Source organism: Camelus dromedarius, chromosome X (assembly GCF_036321535.1).
Source record: "Camelus dromedarius isolate mCamDro1 chromosome X, mCamDro1.pat, whole genome shotgun sequence".
Classification (NCBI taxonomy): Eukaryota; Metazoa; Chordata; class Mammalia; order Artiodactyla; family Camelidae; genus Camelus; species Camelus dromedarius.
In genome coordinates this window covers 73,688,376-73,710,367 of record NC_087472.1, presented here as the reverse complement: position 1 = coordinate 73,710,367, position 21,992 = coordinate 73,688,376, and the positions used below count along the sequence as shown (strand labels likewise).

Here is a 21,992-nt window from a genome sequence, read left to right as displayed (position 1 = left end):
CAAACTTCCTTCAGAGATTTTTGATTACTAATTAATTCTCCTTACTCATTATGGCCTGTTCAAATTTTATATTTCTTTATGATTCCATCTTCATAGATTGTATGTTTTAAGGAATATATCCATTTCTTCTAGGTTATCTAATTTATTGGTGAATATTTTTTCATTGTAATAGCTTATGATCTTTTGTGTTTTGGTAGTATCAGTTGTAATGTCTCCTCTTTCAGTTATAATTTTGTTTATTTGAATCTTATCTATTCTTTCTTTCCTAATTTTTTTAATTGAAGGATAGTTGATGTACAATATTATATGTTACAGGTATACAATATGATGATTCACAATTTTTAAAGGTTATACTCCCTTCATTGCTGGTGGGAGTGCAAGTAATATGGCCAAGTTAAACAATTTGGCAATCTCTTAGAAAACTGAACACACTCTAACATATAATCCAGCAATTGCACTTCTTGATATTTACCCACAGAATTTTAAAAATTATGTCCACACAGAAACCTGCACACATATGTTTATAGCAGCTTTATTCATGATTTCCAAAACTTGGAGGCAACCAAGATGTCCTTCAGTAGGTATAATGGATACATAAACTGTGATACATCCAGACAATGGAATATTATTCAGTGCTTAAAAGAAATGAGCTGCCAGGCCATGAAAAAACAGAGGTAGCTTAAGTGCATATTACTAAGTGAATGAAACCAATCTGAAAAAGCTACATACTGTAAGTTCCCAGCTATATGACTTTTGGAAAAGGCAAGTCTATGGAGATAATAAAAAAATCAGTGGTTGCCCGGGTTTGGGATGGGGAGTCATGAATAGGTGTAGCACAGAGGACTTTTAGGGTGGTGAAAATGCTGTATGTGGTTCTATAATTATGGATGCATGTCATGTAGACATTTGTCCAAACCTATGGAATGTACAGTGCCAAGAATGAACCCTCATATAAACTATGGGCTTTTAGTACTTATGTTATGTCAATGTAGATTCATCAATTATAAAATGTACCACTCTAGTGAGGGATAGTGATAGCAGGAGAAGCCTATGTAAAGGCAGGGAATAATAGGGAAATTTCTGTACCTTCCTCTTAATTTGCCATGAATCTAAAATTGCTCTTAAAAATAAACACACCACATACAACACAAACACACACAGATGTATATATCACACAAGATACACAGATAATTTCAAATGTTCTAGTGGCCAAATTAAAAAAATTTAAAATAGGTGAAAATAGTTTTTAGAAATTCAGTAGAGAGTTTCAATAGCAGATTTGAAATAGCAAGATAATCAGTGAATTTGAAGGTCAGGCACTTGAGATCATCCATTCTGACTACCAGAAGGAGAAAACAATGAAGCAAAATGAAAAGAGACAAAGAGAGCTATGGGGGTACCATCATTAGTATCAATGAATGCATTATAGAAATCCCAGGAGAATAGAGAAAGTGGCAGAAAGAATATTTGAAGAAACAATGGCCAAAAATGTCCCCAAATTTCATGAAAGACATGAGTATACACTTCCAGGAAGACAGAAAACTCAAAGTAGATAAACTCAAAAATTTTGTAATCCAACTGTTGAAAGAGCGAGTTTTGAAAGCAGTGAGAGACACATGATTCATCACATATAATCCTCAAAATTATTATCAGCTTATTTCATCACAAGACAGGTAAGCCAGAAGGCTGTGGAATGATAGATTTAAAGTGCTGAAGGAACAATAACAACAACAACAACAACAAAACAGTCATACAAGATTTCTGTATGTAGAAAATCTATCCTTCAAAAACATTTCCAGATAAACAAAAGCAAGGAAGTTCATTGCTAGCATAACTGCCCTGCAAAAGGGATCAAGGGAGTTGTACAAGTTAAAAGAAAAAAATCTAGATGGGGACATGAAGCCATCCTAAGAAATAAAGAACACCACTGAAGTAATATTCATTGAAAAATATAATAGCCAAAATTATTTTATTTTGTTTATTTCTGTATGATTTATAAGACAATCTATACAATGGGCACATGATGCATAAAGCTGTAATGTGTGACTATAACAATATAAAGGAGAAGGAAATAACTGTATAGGAGCTGTATTTTGTACTATTGAAGCTAAGTAGGTATGAAGTAATTAGACCTAGCAAATTGACCCTCAGTCCTGGTACAATCAAGACCTGCCATCTCCCTGACAGCTTCCCCAAGAGCAGAAAAGAAAGAAGAGTCATCAAAAGAGAATTAGAGAAATCCACAGTTATAGCTAGGGGATTCAGTAAAACACTCTTAGCAACTGATAGAACAACTAAATAAGAATATCAGTAGGAATGCTGAAGATCTGAAAAAACAGTCAACCAAAATAGGATCTAATTAATGTATATAGACCATTCCAGTCAACAGCAGCAGGATATTTTTCTTCAAGCACCCATGGAACATTCACTAACATACACCTTTATCCTGGGTCATAAAACAATCCCCAACAAGTTGAAAAGATGTGATATCATACACAGTGTGTTCTTTGACCATAATGGAAGAAAACAGAAAATCAATAACAGAAAGACAACAGGAAATATCTCTGAACACATTGAAATGATACAACATATTTCTAAATAATCCATGGGTCAAAAAAAAAAATCATGAAGGACATGAAATATACCTGGAACAGAATGAGAATGAAGCCACAGAAGCAGTGCTGACAGGAAAATTTATGGCACTAAATACTTACAATACAAAAGAAAAAAAATTCTCAAGTAAATAAACTGAGCTTCTATCCTAAGAAACTAGAAAAGAAAAGAGAGAAAAAAAGAAGTGAAATCACAAGAGAGGGAATAATAAACACCAGAATGTAAATCAAATTGAAAATAGGAAAACAACAGAAAAAAATCAAAGAAATTAAAGGTTATTCTTTCAAAACTATTACTGAAATAGACAACCGTCTAGCAAGACTGACAAAAATACCAAAGAGAGATGACACAAATCACCAATACCAAGAGTTAAACAGGGGATATCATTCTAGAGTCTGCAGCTATTAATAAGTATAATATGGGAATACCCTAAACAACTATATGCTCATAAACCCAACAATTTAGAAGAAAGGGACCAATTCCTTGAAAACCAAAAATTATCAGAACTGAAATAAGATTAAATAAATAGACATCTGAATAGTATTAAAACTATTAAAGGAATTGAATTTGTAATAAAAAACATTTGAAAATAAATTTCCAGGCCCTGATGATTTAAATAGAAAATTATGTGAATCAGTTAAAGAAGTCACCAATCTACACAACCTCTTTCAAAAATTAAGAGGAGGAAAAACTTCCCAACTCATTTGATGAGGCCAATGTTAACCTCATACCAAAAGCAGACACAGACAACACCAAAAAAAGCCACTACGTATCAAATGCCTCGTGAACATAGGCACAAAAATTGTTACAAAATATTACCAAGCCAAATCCAATACTGCATAAAAACAAATTATACATCATGAACAAGTGAGAGTTTTTCCAGGTAAGCAGTGTTGTTTCAACATTCAAAAATGAATGTAGTCCACAAACACTAAAGAACATTACTATGATTACATCTAGGATCACACAAGATTATGGACAAAATCCAACACCAAGTCATGATACAAATTTTCAGAAAAGTTAGGAATAGGGATGAATTACCTAAACATGATGAAGAACGTCTACAAATAACCTACAGCTAACTTCAGGCTTAAAACAGTGAGAGACTGAAAGTTTACCACTAAGACTGGGGACAAGGAAAGGACAGTCAAACTCTCCACTCTTATTCAAAAAGGGACTGGAAGTTCTAGCACTTAACATAAGTAAGATAAGGAAAAGAAATGAAAAGCATATAGATGGGAAAGGAAGAAATAAAAGTGCCCCTCTCTGCAGATGACGTTGTCTCCATAGGAAATACCAAGAAAGCTACCAAAAACAAACAAACAAACAAACAAACAAAAAAACACCACCAACCATCCACAAACTCCCAAAGCAAAAAGCAAAAACCAAAATTGAGTTAAATCAGGTCTGAGGCCGCAAAATCATCTGTCAAAAGTGAACTGTGTTTTAAATCTTAGGCCAGCACTTCCTGATGGGGAGCCCTCAGAACCCTCAGAGCCTTGGCAGGATCACAGTGTGGTCCCAGGTGGCCGTGCTCTATGTCCCCCCAGCCACACCTTCCTTTCTCCTCCCCTCAGTGCAAGGGGCAGATCCAAGAGGTTGCCAGGGGTTTTCTGCCTCTCCCTGGGGCAGTCACCTGGAACCCAGGGTTGTGGTGCTGGGGCAGTGACCTCACAGCACAGCAGGCCTAGTCAGGCCCCCAGCACCCAGGCCACTGAGCACCAGCCAGAACAGCCATGTCTCAGGTGGTGTCCAGATGTGGTGACAGGGTCAGCCCTCTGAATTTGGGAGGTGGCCGGGTGGGGCTGGCCTGCTGAGGAAAGCCTAGCTAGGAGGAAATGCCCTGCCTTCCTCCACACTTGTGCAAACGACTCAGAGTAAGATAATTCAAGGCAGTGAAACTGAAATAGACCATAACATCATCAGAAAGACCCACTGGTGAAAGCAGAGGATGAAAAAGAAAATGAAAGCAGTGTTTTATCATATTATTACAAGAGGCCTTTTGAAATTTAAAAACATGACTAGTTTTTCTTCAGAGGACTGCTCTTTTCAGTGCCGGGTCCATCAAACCAACCAGCCCCTAGATGTCAGCTGTTTGCTATTCTTGATTATACTTTGGAACACATTATTAAATATCCTCATGCTAGAAATGGGAAGACAAAACACCTCTCAGAATTTTATAGATTTTTTTGTTTTACATTTTACTAGCATTCATCGATCTTTCATGTCTTGTAAACTTTTCCATTATATCCTATATCATGGAGTCTTGTACTTTTAGTTAATAGGCTTACTAAATACCACATCTGCCTATTTACTCAAATTATTTCCTTTAGCTTTGGCTTTTCCTATTGTCCAGTTTTCCTGATAAGTTGTCCAAATTATTACCTGAATCTCTCTAAAACCACAAGCTTCCATTTAAGCATCAAAAATCATTTTATTTCTTCATGGTAATTTTAATTTATATTTCAGTTCTTGTTTACAGTTTAGAGGATCCAGCTGTCTGCCAAAGCCTGAAGGCACAGAATGTTTATTCTTTTCAACATCCTTTCTACTTCAGTATTAAGAGTTACTGTCTGTCATTTTCCACGGTGATGATTTTATCTATAGCTTTTATAACCTCTTGGTCAGAAGTTATTACCTTGGTACAGGCTATTAGGGTAACTTCCTATATCAGTGAGACTACCCTATATTTCCCCTTTCATCCTGCTAGTTATACGGTGAGCTCTAAAAAAGTATTCCTGCCCAAACTATTGTTTTCTTGGTACTTGGTTGCCATTTGTACTCAAGTAATCATCCTTTTCACTTAAAGTACATATTCCAGCCTGTATTGAGATGAACATTCCCTGGTTGGACTTTCTCAGTAGATTTCTCATTGCTAAAGTTTATTGGTTTAATTGCCACAGGCTTAATTTAAGAGACATCACATTACCTGTGGATCCACTTATCAAATGGAAATGCTGCTTCATTCCATTTATGATTCACAATCTTGAGCAAACTGAAAGGCCTATACCCAAAGTAATTTATTATATGCTGTTTGTATTTCAATAAAAGTGGAAAAATTAGTTTGTTAATATATCGTCATGTCATTAATCAAAACTTACAACTACAATAAGAATCATACTTTGTCATACTTCTACAAATAGGAAGGAATGATGACTGAGGACACAGGACAAAAAAGGAACTGAAGCTTCCCCTCCACTCATTTTTATAACTCTTCAGAATGTATCTTTGGGGCTATGCTCTTATTTATTAAATAGTTATTTTTAAAGAAAAACAGAACAAAATGAGTTTATACCTGCTCAGTAATACTATATATTACAAATGTAAATTTGTTATTAACACAATGGTGAAAAGAGTCAATATTTTGGCCATATTGATGTTTCTGTTACCCAAAAAGCTGCTGGATGCAAACTGTTCTGTAATTCTGAGGTTCACTGCCAACTTTAAAATATGACCTTAAATAAACATTTTTATCAAGGTTAAAAAATAAATTGCATTTCTAGACACTAAAAATGATTAGTGGAAACCAAAATGAAAAAGACATTACCGGAGGAGGCCAAGATGGTGGAGTAGAAGGACGCTTGTAGCTCACCCTCTCCCACAAATACACCAAGACTCACATCCACAGACCCACTCAGCCAACCAGAGCACCTGCGGAACCCCGACAGAACATCATCCTCTTCAAAAGACAAAGACGCCAAAAATCTGGTAGGAGAAAAGGAAAAAAGAAAGCAGAAAAGGCAAAACAGTGCGGATGGGTCCAGCGGGGAGGGCACGGCAAAGGAGGACTGGTGCTCGTTCGCTGGGTCTCCCCTCTCCAACCGAGAGGCCAATAGGACTGAGGGGGAGCCTCCAAGGCTCGGATCTGTACAGAGCAGCCCTTGACTGACAGAACTAAGTTAAATGGGCACAGAGGGTTACCGCGACACCCAGCCTGAGATGCGGCCCAGCACCTGGGGTCTGGGCCAGGCTGCCCGGGCCAGGCTGCCGGAGACAGGCGGAAGACGGGGGCGGCTGCACTGAGGCAGCCCAGGGGGACTGCAGGGGGCTGCGCGCCATGGCTGTGGGTGTGCAGGGCAGAACAGTCTGGGCCCTCCATAAAACAACACGGCTGATGTGCCCTGGGGGGAAGGGTGCATACCCCCATCTCTGAAAACCCGCAGAAAGTTTTCGGGGGAAGAGAGGCGGGGCTCAGGCACAGCTGCCATATGTATCCTCTGGCACTGAGCACCCAGGTGGGGGAGGGGGCGAAACCTGCATCCGCACCTGAGGACTTAGCAGCCTCAAAGGCCAGACGGAGACTTGCCTACAGCCTGAGGCAGATAGGTTCCTTCCGTCCTGATCCCTCAGAGAACTTGCTCCGCCAAGACAAACAAGGAACTGGGTTTTGGCCCGGAGCAGGGACAGGGCTGTTTCTTGGTTTTCCCCGAGCCCGCAGCGGCACAGAGCAGCGGAGCGACCAGCGCCGGGACAGGGCGGGCAGCCTCCCGCCTTTCCGGCAGGAACGCTGCACCTGACAGAAGTGCTGGGAGAGGGTGCGACCCGCCCTCCTACCCGGCCAGTCTGCAACATCTGACTGCGGCATCAGGAGGGGCAGTGACCCGCCCGCCCACAGCAAAGGAGAGCTGCACCTGACCCAGTGTTGGGAGGGGGCGCCACCTGCTTGCCGACAGGCACTGGGAGCAGCACAGATGAAGGCGCCAACGGAGGGCCTCTGGAAACAGCAAGCTGAGCTTCCAAAACAGGACGAAGACAGAAAGAGTTCGCATTAAGGGCACACAGACTCCATGAGAACACCCCTCCCCTTTTTTTTCTCTTTTTTCTTTTTTAAATCTGCTTTTACCTGTTCTATTTTGTATTACCCTTTTAATTTTTACTTCTTAAACAATTATATATACTCCCAGTTTTAATCACTTTTAAATTTGGAAAAATATTTTTATTATTTATTTTTAAAAATCCACATCATTTCATTTTTATTTCTCTTGGTTTTGATGTCCTATTATTGATTATACACAGGCTTAAAATACACTTTTCCCCTCTTTTCTCCTTTTTTAAAGGTTTTTAAAAGACGTCTCAACCGGATTTCCTATTCTACTTCAATTTGCTTTTATATTATTCATTATACACTGTTTTCAAACCATTTTTTCTCCCTTCTTTTAAAATTCTGTTTCTCTCTCTCTCTCTGTTTTTTTAAGTGTTATTCCTACATAGGCGTTAGATAGATAAATAAATAGACTCCGTAAGGACCACAACAGATAACTGATACTCCATAAACCACAGTGCCAGAGAGGTATGAGCAAGATGAAGAAGCAGACAAACCATTTCCAATTAAAAGAACAAGAGAAATCCCCTGGAAGAATGATCAATGAAATAGACATCGATAGCCTACTAGATCAAGATTTCAAAAAAGGAGTGATCAAAGTACTGAAAGAACTAGAAGAGATAGTGTTTAGAAATATAAAATATGTCAAAAATCAAACTGAAGCTATAAAGAAGAGCCAAGTAGAATTGGTAAACTCATTGGCTGAAATGAGAAATGATCTAAAGGCTGTGCAAAGCAGACTAGATAATGTAGAGGAATGAATAAGTGACCTAGAAGACAGGACAACAGAAAGCACCCAATCTGAACAGCTACAGGATAAGCAAATGACAATAGCATAAGGGACCTATGGGATGACATAAAGCATGCCAATCTTTGCATAATAGGGGTCCCTGAAGGGGAAGAAAGATCAAAGGGGATTGAAAAGGTATTGGAAGGAACTGTGACTGAAAACTTCCCAAACTTAAAGAAGGAATCAGATATCCAAGTACAGGAAGCTCAGAGGGTCCCAAACAAGAAGAACCCAAATAGACCCACACCAAGACATATCATAATAAAGATGGCCAGAGTCCCAGAGTCAAGGATAAAGAAATGATCCTAAAGGCAGCAAGAGAAAAGCAAAGAGTGAGTTACAAGGGAACCCCCATAGGGCTCTCAGTTGATTTCTCTACACAATCACTACAGGCCAGAGGGAGTGGCAAGATATATTCAAAGTCCTGAATTAAAAAAAAATGGTGCAGCCTAGGATACTTTATCCAGCAAGGCTATCCTTTAGGACAGAAGGAGAGATAAAGAATTTCACAGACAAGAAAAAACTACAAGAGTTTAGCAACACTAAACTCGTGCTAAAAGAAAGATTGAAAGGTCTACTCTAAATAGAAAAGCAGCAGGATGCTACAGAAATGAGAAACTCACAACTGGAAAGGTGATAACTCATGAATTACAAATAAACACGAAATTGTAAAAGAAGACATCTAAATCTTTGGGAGAAGGAGGCAGGAAAATATAGAATTTTTTTCTTTCTTTAAAAATTTTTTGTTCTCAGTATGGTAGGTTTGAGATCATGTTACTATCAGTTTAATAAAACCAGGTATACTAATGGGCTAATAGACTTACAAAAAAGGGTAACGACAAGCCAAAAACTTACAAAGGAGTCACAAAAACTAAATAAAATCCATGATAATACAAAGGAAAATTACCGAACCACAAAAAGAAGAAGAAAGGAACAAAGAGGAAATAGCAAATCAACTGCAAAGATAAGTTCCAAATGGCAATAAACACACATCTATCATTAATTACCGTAAATGTTAATGGACTAAGTGCTCCAGTCAAAAGACATAGAGTGGCAGACTGGATAATACAGCAAGAACCTTCAACATGCTGCATACAAGAGACCCACTTTAGGGAGAAGGACACATATGGATTGAGAGTGAAAGGATGGAAAAGGATACTCCTTGCAAATGGAAAAGCCAAAAAAGCAGGTGTTGCGTACTGATTTCAGACAAAATAGACTTTAAAACAAAGGCCATAAAGAAAGATAAAGAAGGACATTTTATAATGATTAAAGGAGTGATACAAGATGAGGATTTTACACTCATTAATATATATGTACCCAATATAGGAGCACCTAAGTACATAAAACAATTACTAACAGAACTAAAGGGGGATATTGATGGGAATATAATCATGGTTGGAGATTTTAACACCACATTAACATCACTAGACAGATCTTCCAGGCAGAAAATAAATAAAGCAACAGAGAAATTAAATAAGACGATATAGAAATGAGACTTGGTGGATATTTTCAGAGCATTACGCCCCCCCAAAAATAGGATATACATTCTTTTCAAGTGCACATGGAACATTTTCTAGGATTGATCATCTACTTGGGCACAAAAGAAACCTCAAAAATATTAATAAGATACAAATTATTTCTATCATCTTTACTGACCACAATGCCATGATACTAGAAATCAACAACAGAGAAACATAGGAGAAAAAAAGGAAAAGATGGAGATTAAATGATATGTTATTAAAAAACCAATGGGTCAATGAGGAAATCAAAGCTGAAATTAAAAAAATACCTTGAGACAAGTGACAATGAAAGCACAACCACACAAAATTTATGGGACACAGCAAAGGCAGTGCTAAGAGGAAAGTTTATAGTGATACAGGCCTTCCTAGAAAAGAAGAACAATCTCAAATAAACAATTTAACCCACCAGCTGAAAGAACTAGAAAAAGAAGAACAAAAAAACCCCAAAAGGCAGCAGAAGGAAGGAAATTATAAAGCTTAGAGAGGAGACAAATAAAATAGAGATTAAAAAAACTGTAGAAGAAATCAATCAAACCAAAAGCTGGTTTTTTGAAAGAGTAAATAAAATCGACAAACCTCTGGCCAAACTCACAAAGAAGAAAAAAGAGAGAGCACAAATCAGCAAAATAGGAAAGGATAATGGAGAAATTACAACAAATAAAATAGAAATACAGAATGTCGTAAGAGAGTATTATGAAAAACTATATGGAACCAAACTGGATAACCTAGAGGCGATGAGCAAGTTTCTGAAAACATACTGTCCACCAAGACAGAATGAAAGAAACTGACCACTTGAACAAACCGATCACTAGAAATGAAATCAAAATACCAATAAAAAACCTCCCTACAAATAAAAGTCCAGGACTGGACGGTTCACCAGGGAATTCTACCAAACATACAAAGAAGAACTCATACCAGTCCTTCTCAAACTCTTCCAGAAGATTGAAAGGAGGGAATACTCCCAAACTCATTCTATGAAGCCACCATCACCCTGATACCAAAACCAGGCAAAGACACTACAAAAAAAGAGAATTATAGGCCAAAATCACTGATGAACATAGGTGCAAAAATCCTTACCAAAATATTGGCAAATAGAATCCAACAAAAGATAAAAAGATTATACACCATGACCAAGTAGGGTTCACCCTAGGGACACAAGGGAGGTTCAACATACACAAATCAATCAATGTAATACATCAAATCAACAAGAGAAAGGACACAAACCACATGATCATCTCAATAGATGCAGAAAAAGCAGTTGATAAAATTCAACACCCATTTATGATAAAAACTCTCACCAAAGTGGGTATAGAGGGAACATATCTCAACATCATAAAAGCTATATATGACAAACCTATAGCCAGCATAGTACTCAACGGTGAAAAACTCAAAAGCTTCCCACTAAAATCTGGGACAAGACAAGGATGCCCACTATCAGCACTCTTATTCAGCATAGTCTTTGAAGTCCTAGCCACAGCAATTAGGCAAGAGAGAGAAATAAAAGGGATCCATATTGGAAAGGAAGAAGTAAAAGTGTCACTATATGCTGACAACATGTTATTATATATAGAAAACCCTAAAAGGTCCACACAAAAACTAATAGAGCTGATCGAAGAATTCAGCAAGGTAGCAGGTTACAAGATTAACGTTCAAAAATCAGTTGCATTTCTTTACACTAACGATGAATCAACAGAAAAAGAAAGTAAACAAAAAATCCCCTGTAAAATAGCACCCAAGGTAATAAAATACCTAGGAATAAATCTAACCAAGGAGGTGAAAGAATTATACACAGAAACCTATAAACCATTGATGAAGGAAATTAAAGAAGACTTAAAAAAATGGAAAGATATCCCATGCTCCTGTATTGGAAGAATCAGTATTGTTAAAATGGTCACAATGCCCAAGGCAATCTACAGATTTAATGCAACCCCTATCAAATGACCCAGGACATACTTCACAGAACTAGAACAAATCATAATAAAATTTATATGGAACCATCAAAGACTTAAAATCGCCAAAGCATTACTGAAGAGAAAGAAAGAGGCTGGAGAATTAACTCTCCCAGACTTCAGACAATGCTATAGAGCTACAGTCATCAAGACAGCATGGTACTGGTACAAAAACAGACATATAGACCAATGGAACAGAATAGAGAGCCCAGAAATGAAGCCACAAACTTTGGTCAACTAATCTTCGACAAAGGAGGCAAGACTATACAATGAAATAAAGACAGTCTCTTCAGCAAATGGTGTTGGAAAAACTGGACATTAGCAAGTAAAGCAATGAAGCTAGAACACTGCCTTACACCATACACAAAAATAAACTCAAAATGGATCAAAGACTTAAACATAAGACAAGATACAAGAAACCTCCTAGAGGAAAACATAGGCAAAATATTATCTCACATACATCTCAAAAATGTTCTACTAGAACAGTCTACTCAAGCAATAGAAATAAAAGCAAGAATAAACAAATGGAACCTAATGAAGCTTACAAGCTTCTGCACAGCAAAGGAAACTATAAGTAAAACAAAATGACAACCTACGAATGGGAGAAAATTTTTGCAAATGAAACCAACAAAGGATTGATCTCCAGAATTTATAAGCAGCTCATTCGACATAATAAGAAACAACGAAACAACCCAATCCAAAAATGGGCAAAAGACCTAAACAAACAATTCTCCAAGGAAGACATACAAATGATCAATAGGCACGTCAAAAAATGCTCCATATCACTAATTATCAGAGAAATGCAAATAAAAACTACATGAAGTATCACCTCACACCAGTCAGAATGGCCATCGTTCAAAAATCCACAAACGACAAATGCTGGAGAGGCTGTGGAGAAAGGGGAACCCTCCTACACTACTGGTGGGAATGCAGTTTGGTGCAGCCACTGTGGAAAACAGTATGGAGATTCCTCAAAAGACTAGAAATAGACTTACCATATGAACCAGTTATCCCTCTCCTAAGCATATATCCAGAAGGAACCCTACTTCAGGATGACACCTGCACCCCAATGCTCATAGCAGCACTATTTACAATAGCCAAGACATGGAGACAGTCTAAATGTCCATCAATGGGTGACTGGATAAAGAAGTGGTGGTATATTTATACAATGGAATACTATTCAGCCATAAAAACGGACAACATAACGCCTCTTGTAGCAACATGGATGCTCCTGGAGAATGTCATTCTAAGTGAAGTAAGCCAGAAAGAGAAAGAAAAATACCATATGAGATCACTCATATGTGGAATCTGAAAAAAAACCAAAAACAAAGCATAAATATAAAACAGAAATAGACTGATAGACATAGACTTCAAACTTGTGGTGGCCAAGGGGGCAGAGTGTAGGAAGGGATAGACTGGGGTTTCAAAATTGTAGAATAGATAAACAAGATTATACTGTATAGCACACGGAATTATATACAAGATCTTATGGTGGCTCACAGAGAAAAAAATGTGACAATGAATATATATATGTTCATGTATAACTGAAAAATTGTGCTCTACACTGGAATTTGATACAACATTTTAAAATGATTGTAAATCAATAAAAATGTTAAAAAAAAAAAAAGAAAATTTAAGAAAACACTTCAGGGGAGAGGGTAATTAGCTCAGTGGTAGAGTGCCTGCTTAGTGTGCATAAGGTCATGGGTTCAATCCCCAACATCCATTTATTAAAAAAATTAAAAAACCACTTCAGAATTAAAAAAAATTACCATTTAAAGTCACTCTAGAAAAATGAAACATGTACCTATACACTTAATAGCACATATACAGGATCCACATGTTGACAATTACAACATATTGATGAATGAAACTAAAGAAGACCTAAATAAATAGAGAGACCTCCCGTGCTTGTGGATTGGAAGATACAACCAGAAAAGAGGTAAATGCTCTCCAAATAGACTCCTATCAAAATCCCAGGCTTAATGCAATTTCTATTAAAAATACAAGCAAGGATGTTTTGTAGGTACAGATGAGCCTATTCTAAAATTTATATGGAAATTCAGAGGCCCAAGGATAGTGAAAACAGTCTTCATTAAGAGTAATGTGGGAGGAATATTAAGACTTGTTTTTTAACTACAGTAACCCAGACAGTGTGTTATTGGCTGAGGGATAGACACATATGCAAGTGGAACAGATAGGGAATCCAGAAATAGACCCACACAAAGATACTGGATTGAATTTTGAGAAGGCTACAGAAGCAATTCAATGGAAGAAGGATAGCCTTTTCAACTAGTAGTTCTAGAGAAACTGAACTTCAGACTATCCAAGAAATGAATCTGCACCTAAACTTCACACATCATTTAAAGTTAATTCATAATAGATTGTGGACATAAAAGTAAAACATAAAACAGTAAAAACATCTGAAATACATAGAAAAATCTTTGAGATCTAGGGCTAGGAAAAGTGTTCTTAGGCTTGACACCAGAAGTATGATCCATAAAAGGAAAAGATGATAAACTGAACCACATCAAGATTAAAAACTTGTGCTCTGTGAAAGCTCATGTGAATGTGATGAAAAGACAGGCTATCAGCTGGGAGAAAATATTTTCAAACTACATATTAGACATAAGATTAGTATTTAGAATATACAAAGAATTCTCAAAGGACAAGGTTAAAAAATAAGCCAATTAGAAAATGAACAAAAGATATGAATGACCATTTCACTGTAGAGGACATAAAATGGCACAAAAAAGCATATACAAAGATATTAAACACCATTAGCCACCAGAAGAACAAATTAAAATGACAATGAGTTAGCCCTACACACTGGTCAGACTGGCCAAAATGAAAAGCAGTGAGAATACCAAATGCTGGTAAAGATGTGGATAATCTGGATCACTCATTCTCGTACATCTTCCATGGCAGTGTAAACTGATACTGCCACTCTGCGATACAGGTTGGCTGTTTAATCAAAACTAAATGTGCAATTTCCAGAGGTCCTAGCAATTGTATTCTTGGGCATTTATCCCAGAGAAATGAAAGTTCATATTTACACAAACCCCTGTATACAAATGTTCATAGCAGTGTTATTTGTAATAGTCCAAAACTAGAAACAGCCTTCAGCAGGTGAATGGTTAAACAAACTGTGATGCGTCTCTTGCTCAGTGTACTACTCAGCAATAAAAACAGACTTTTGATACACTCAACAACCTGGATGAATCTTCAGGGAATTATGTTGAGGAAAAAAAAAAGACAATTCCAAAAGGTTACGTACTGTATGATTTCATTATTGTATCATTTTTGAAATCACAAATTTTAGAAATGTAGGCCGTATTAGTAGTTGCCAGGTTATCGGCGATAGGGATGGTAGGGTGGGAAACAATGTGTCATTATAAAAGGACTACATTTGCCATCCTCGTGATGAAGGAACACTTCAGTATCTTTCCTGTGGTGTTGGATACACAAACCTACACAACTTATAAAATTGTATGGCACTACACACACACACACACACACACACACACACACACACACACACACACGGATACAACTGGGAATTCTGAATAAGATCAGTGGAGCATACCCATGTCAATTTGTGATATTATACTATAGTTTTGCAAGATCTTATCAGTATTGTTTCTTACAACTCCATGTGAGTCTACAATTGTTGCAAAATTTTTCTTTTAAATAAAAATAAGAAAGGCAAGGACCAAAGGAAGGGCAGGACCAAGTTGAACTAGAGGTGGTAAATGTGAATTGAAAAAGAGGATAATAGTAAGAGAGAGGGATTCTTGTAATGTATGGTGCATTTTCACAGGACTTTGCATTTAAACAGACTTAGATTGGTAACTGTCTCCATCACTGTCTGGGTGTATAACGTTGAGTGAATGACTTAACTTCTCTGTTCCTCAGTCATCTCATCTATAAATGTGAGTAATAATATTATTATACTACCCACTCTGTGAAGCTGTTCCCAACCAGCTGGAATACATGCCTCCTCTCCGTGTTCCACGTATCCCAAACTCACTCCTGCCGTGGGTCTCATCACATGGGTCTCATCACATCACATTCAGCTCTTTAATTTGTGGCTGTCTGCTTTACTGGACTATGAGCTATTCAAACACTTTTACATCCCTGTGTCTCCAGAGCCTGGCTGACCCTGTGTCTGGAGCCTGGTACCCAGCAGATGAGTGATGATGACACATGCTACCCACCCCCCAAAAGCGATAGCTGTTATTATATGTTCAGTTTGTCCCCTTTCCCGTGTCCTATCCTTGCACTTCACTACTTTTCTGTTTATATGTCTGTCTGTGCCAAGTGTTTGTGAGACCCCAGATGCCAAGCACCATGCTCCATTCTCCTTTCATTTCTCACTTCCAGAATACTCTGGAAATGTGGTGGGCATAACTGTTTGTATACATGACAAAGGCAGACTTATCTCTGTGATGACTCTGACAGAAAGAGCACCTCCTTGGTTCTGTAAATTCTAATGCAGATATTATCTGTGTAGGTACCAGGTGCTAGACAAGCTCCTGTTATTGAGTTGTGAATATGTTACATGTTTACAACTTTGATTTTTTTTTTTTGCCACCTCACAAGGGGGAATCAGTTTTCAGTACCCAGAATGTCTTAGGGCCACATATGCTAGGCTTCAGTAATTTAAAATCCACCTTCACTCATAAGCAACTGGAAAACCTTTCTGCTCAGACAAGTTGTGCTCAGTTTCAGCAATGCACGGTGTCATTACAGACAACTTCCCAGCTTCACCGTAGGCTTGTTGAGGACAGTGACCACAATACATCACTCTTGTGGACCTCTGACATCCAGTTAAGTGGCAAGCACATTGCAACTACTCAGGTAGCACCGAGTGACTCACTTATTCGGCTTTCTGTTTGTCTTTCAAAATCGATCTTGTGGGGATTCTCCATGCAGTGACGGTGGTGAGAAGAGTTTGGGCAATTCATGTCCACACAACACAGTCAAAAACCTGGGCAAAATTATTGAAAACGACTATTTCATAGCACTGACAGACAATAACCTGAGAAGTGTTTCTTTATGAAATACTGCTACTGCTTGGGTAGGAAGGTGATTTTGTGGCCTTTTAACCTGGGGGTGTTTCCATCCTCAGTCTCCAGCCCCAAAGGTAAAAATCCACACCTTTGCTATGTGTAGGTGATGGACTCAATCTGGGGATATTGGCAGGCCAGCCAGCCATTTTACGGGGAGAGTTTGGGAATGAAGAGTTATAAAAAGGCCCAGATGTTAATACTCCACCCCTCTAACTGTTAAAGTATGTATGCATGCGGGAGACTCCAGGGAGCCAGGCAAAAATGGAAAGTCTGGGACAGCTTGAGAGAGACGGATGTTGCTGTACATTGGAATGCATTCCTCGATCCACATGCCACTTGCTTGGCAGAGAGAGGTGGCCTTATGGCTTGAGTAGGCTTGCAAGATTTAGCAAATAAAATAGAGAAAGCCAAGTTAAAACTGGATTTTAAGTAAAGTAAAAGTATTATTCATTGCTATCTGAAGTTCAAATTTCCTAGGGCATCCGGTATTTTACCTGGCAACCCTACACGAATTGAGGTGTTTGAACATAAACACTACCTGAATCACTGGCTGAATACAAAACTATACAAGCGAAGGGGAGAGTGTCAAAGTTCTAGGTGGGAAAACAAATGCTGAGTAGAGACATCATTGCTTACACCCAACGTGGGAGACAGTTTTAGCAATTTGAGTCCAGCTGAAGACAAGATGATTATCAACTGATACAAAACAAAAAAGACAACAACATTCAGAAAAACGAAACAAAATCAAAGTCACTAGAACATATTACCTATAAAGTTCATCTTTCAATAAAAATTACCTAGAATAGGGAAGAAACTGGAAAGTATAACCCGTTCTCAAGAAGATAAACGAGTCAATAGAATCTGACTCTATGCAAGGCTGGATTTTGAATTTAGCAGATAGAGTCTTCAATGAAGCTGTTATAAATATGTCAAAAGAACTTAAGCAATAACTGTTTAAAAATTAAAAGAAAATAGTGGTGGATCGATCTGAGTCAAAAATAGGGACAATCAACAGAGAAATAAAAATATATATACATGAGAGAAAAACAATTGAAATTCTAGAACTGTAGAGTGTAATAACTGGAGTGAAAAAAAATCACTAGATTTGCTCAGGAGCGTAACTGAGATGGCAAAAGAAGCAATCACAAAACTTGCAGCTAGATCAATAGAAATTTTTCTATCTGAAGACCAGAGATTATGGAGTGAACAAAAATGAAGAAAGCCTCAGAGACCTGTGGGAAATTTCAAGCATCCCAACATATGTGTGATTGTAACACAGGAAGGACAGGAGAATCAGAAAGTGATTCTTTGACCGAAAGTGGCCAAAAATGCCCAAATTTGGTAAAAGGATCAAAGAAGCTAAATGAACTCTAAGCAGGAGAGACACAAAGAAGAGCACAAGCTGAAAGCCAATGTCAGAAAGGAAAATTTTAATGCATGAGTAGAAAAATAACACATCAGAGAAACAGAAATTTTTAAAGTCTTATAAAGGAACCAAGTCTGGTATGATCAAGGAATAGACAAAGACGAGTGTGGGTAGATTGTACTGAGTGAGGGGAGAGGTAGACAGAAGTCAGAAAGCATAGGGTTTGGCAGGCCAGGCTAAGGAGAATGGATTTCACTCAAAGTACAATGGGAATTCCCGGTAGAATTTGAACAGGTCCTGACATAAGTTGTTTAACATGCTTAAAAATCATGGTGGTGGCTACCTTGTGGACAACAGATTTTAGAGGGACAAGAGTTGCATGAGGGACGGAAAAATAAGACGTTATAGTAATTAAGGCAAGAGATGATGAGTGACACTGGTTTTTAGAGTGGTAGTAATAGATAAGGCAGTTGCCCTCAGGATATATTTTGAATATAGAATAAGGAGGACTTGCTGATGGATATTAGCAATAAACAAACAACATACAACAAACCCAAGATTTCTGTTTCAGACATGTTGAGTCATCCAAACAGGGAAGTCAGGTAGGTTAGACAAGTCTGGGTCCTAGAGGAGAGGACAGTGCTCAAGATGGAAATTTGGACGTATTCCATGTTTTGATGCTTTGCCACAGTTCATCTCCTTTTAGCCACTTTTCTGACTCCTCAGGTACCTGCTTTGTGTGTTTTGTCTAGAGTCTTTAGTTGTAATCAGCCGGAGAAATAGGGAGTAGTGGGCTTACTCCACGGCGGCCAGAAACAGAATGTCCTCACCAGAGTTAATGGAGGATAAAGTCCAACTTTTAAGTTGAATTAAGCTGGTGGTCTGAATTCACATTTGGAGTCTAGATTCTGTGTGAACTTATAAGATACTAAAATGGTGAGTGGATTATTTTAAATGAGTGTGTCCTAAAACACACTAAAATCCTCCTGGGTTCCACCGAAGGTCAAAACGTAGGAGCAGTGACTGAAACGTGGAAAAAAAGATATAATCCAAGTGAACGACTAAACCAAACCTAAAACCAGACATGGGACAGAAGTGCTTTCAAAGGCAGGCAGGTGGCACAGTCTCCCTGCAGTGGGAATCAGAGGTTCCTCCCTACAATAGTGAAGGCTGGCATGTTGTTGCTTCTGCCCTCAGCTGAGATAATTCAGGTGCTAGTCCTTGTGCCTGGGTGTTCCTTGTGGGATGATATGAATAGAATTCTCACACTTGTTCCATAGGAACTAGAGCACATGGGCATGTACATTGGCTTACAGATGTTGTATCTCTACTTTGCATGATGCATAGGGGTTTATACAAATTAACTGGTTTTCTGTAGCGTCCTCTGACAGGCACTCAGCCCAGATCGCAGTATTCTTCTGATGGACAAAAAGATTGGCACAGAGTCATTATTTTCTTCTAATGTAACTGCAGAACTACTTCCTGGTGAATAACAGTGTCTATTGCTTTAATCCTAAAAGCAATTATAAAACATGTAAGTTATCGGGGACTGGAAAGCACCCTCATGACCTCATCAGAGAAACTAGGAGTTAAGTGTCCGGCTGTCCATCCCTGCATGCATGATATTGTGACTCCATCCATCTTCCCATCCAAAAAATATGCTTTGAGATCCTCCATAGGCCATGAACTGAACTACAATCCACATCACACTAAAAAATCTTTGGCATCATCCTATGAGGCAGGCCAAGGAGCACTCTGAAAGGAACTTTTTCCCTAATTTTGAAATTCTGGTCTTCTGTGGTCTCTTCTGGGCCCAATTGCCTCCTTGACTTTTCTGTGATGTATTGATCTCCAGCTCATGAACAAAAGATTTCAGATGCAACCAGGCTTTTTACACATCTTTCCGGATGATAAATCACTGGGCTTCCTCCTACTGACCAAGAGGAAATAAATAGAAACTATCAGGTACCAAATGGCCACATGTCCATGTAAGTGGTCCTTTTCAACTCACATGCATCATGGAGCAGGAAGTGCAATATCTAAAGCCTTGTTCAGAAAGGTACAACCTGGGGGTCAGTTTTTTTTCTTTTTTTAAGTGTCAGTTAAGTCTCCCGCTGTATTGAAGAACCACGTTACCATCTATTTGATCATTTGGTTTATCACTAGGTAAATTTCCAGCCTGATTTACCTGAAGAGAGGGTATGTTTGTTTTTTCTGGTCCTAAGGTGTTCGGATTAGGGCTGCACCTTCATTTTGATGAAGATGGTTTAGTGTAGGTTTTTGTTTTTTCCTAGATAAATAGTTGTAAATAATTGTAGATAAGACTCTAAACATAATGCAATGTCCACATAAGACTTGATGGACATCCACATGCCAAAAATAAAATCTAGACACAGTCTTTACTTACTTCACAAGAATTAATTCCAAATGGATCACAGTCCTAAATGTAAAATGCAAATCTATAAAACTCCTAGGAGAAAACATAGGAGGAAATCTAGCTGATGTTTGGTTGACAGTGACTTTTTAAAAACAACACTAATGGCACAACCCATGAAAGAAAAAAAAATCGATAAATTGGACTTTGCTAAAATTAAATACTTCTGCTCCGTGAAGGACACTCTTCAGAGAATGAAATGACAAGCCACAGACTCAGAGAAAATATTTGTAAAAAATATGGTGATAAAGGACTGTTGTCTGAAATATAGAAAGAACTCTTAAAACTCAAGAATGAGAAAACAAACAACACGATTTAAAAATAGGCAAAACATCTGAACAGACACCTCGCCTACTAGGATATACATAGGCAAATAAGCCTATGAAATGATGCTCAATATCATACATCATTAGGAAGCTGAAAACTAAGACAACAGTGAGATACCACTACACACCTAATCGAATGGCTAAATCCAACACACTGAATATATCAAATGTTGGTTGGAGACTGGGGCAACAGGAACTCTCGTTTGTTGCTGGTGGCAGTGGAAAATGGTACAGCCACTTTGGAAGACAGTTTGGCAGTCTCTTACACTATTAAACATCCTCTTGCCATAAAATTCAAAAAATCGTGCTCTTCCAAATTTACCCAAATGAGTTTAAAATTTTGTCCTCACAAAAACCTGCACATGCATATTTATCTAGGTTTAGTCATAATTTCCAAAACTTGGAAGCAACCAAGATGTCCTTCAATAGGTGAATGGATAGACACTGTGATACAACCAGACAATGGTATTTTATTCAGTGATAAACATAAATGAACTATCAAGACACAAAAACACATGGCGGGCCTGTAAGTGCATATTACTATGATAAAGACACCAATCTTAAAAGGTTATATAACATATCGGTCCAGCTACATGCCATTCATGAAAAGGCAAAATTTTATGCAGACAGTGAAAAGATCAGTGGTTGCTAGGGGTTCAGGAAGAAAGAGGGAGGGATGAATAGGAGTCCAGTGGATTTTCAGGGCAGTGAAACTACACTGTATGATACTGTACTGGTGGATACATGTCATTATACATTGTACATATGTCAAAACCCACAGAATACAAATCAAAGAGTGAAACTAAACGTAAAAAATACACTTTAGCTAATAATAAGGTATCAATATTGGCTCATCCATTGTAACAGATGTACCACACTAATAATGCAAGATGATACTAAGGGGGGAAACTGGGTGTGGGGGTGGGAAGATATGAGAATCATCTGTACTTCTTGCTCATTTTTCTGTAATCCTAAAAGCACTGAAAGAAATAAAGTCTCTCAGTTTTTAAATAAGCATTGAGATAAATGGTAAGCAAAAATTTCAAAAGATAAGCGGTGCCTTCCTTTCTTTCATGATCTGGCTTTTGCCTACATTC

At 38.0% G+C, this 21,992-nt stretch overlaps 1 pseudogene; it reads left to right on the top strand.

The window, feature by feature from the left end:
• The first annotated feature begins 283 nt into the window (after positions 1–283).
• LOC135320237 (probable G-protein coupled receptor 160) lies at positions 284–6,042 on the top strand (annotated as a pseudogene).
• Positions 6,043–21,992: the final 15,950 nt, after the last annotated feature.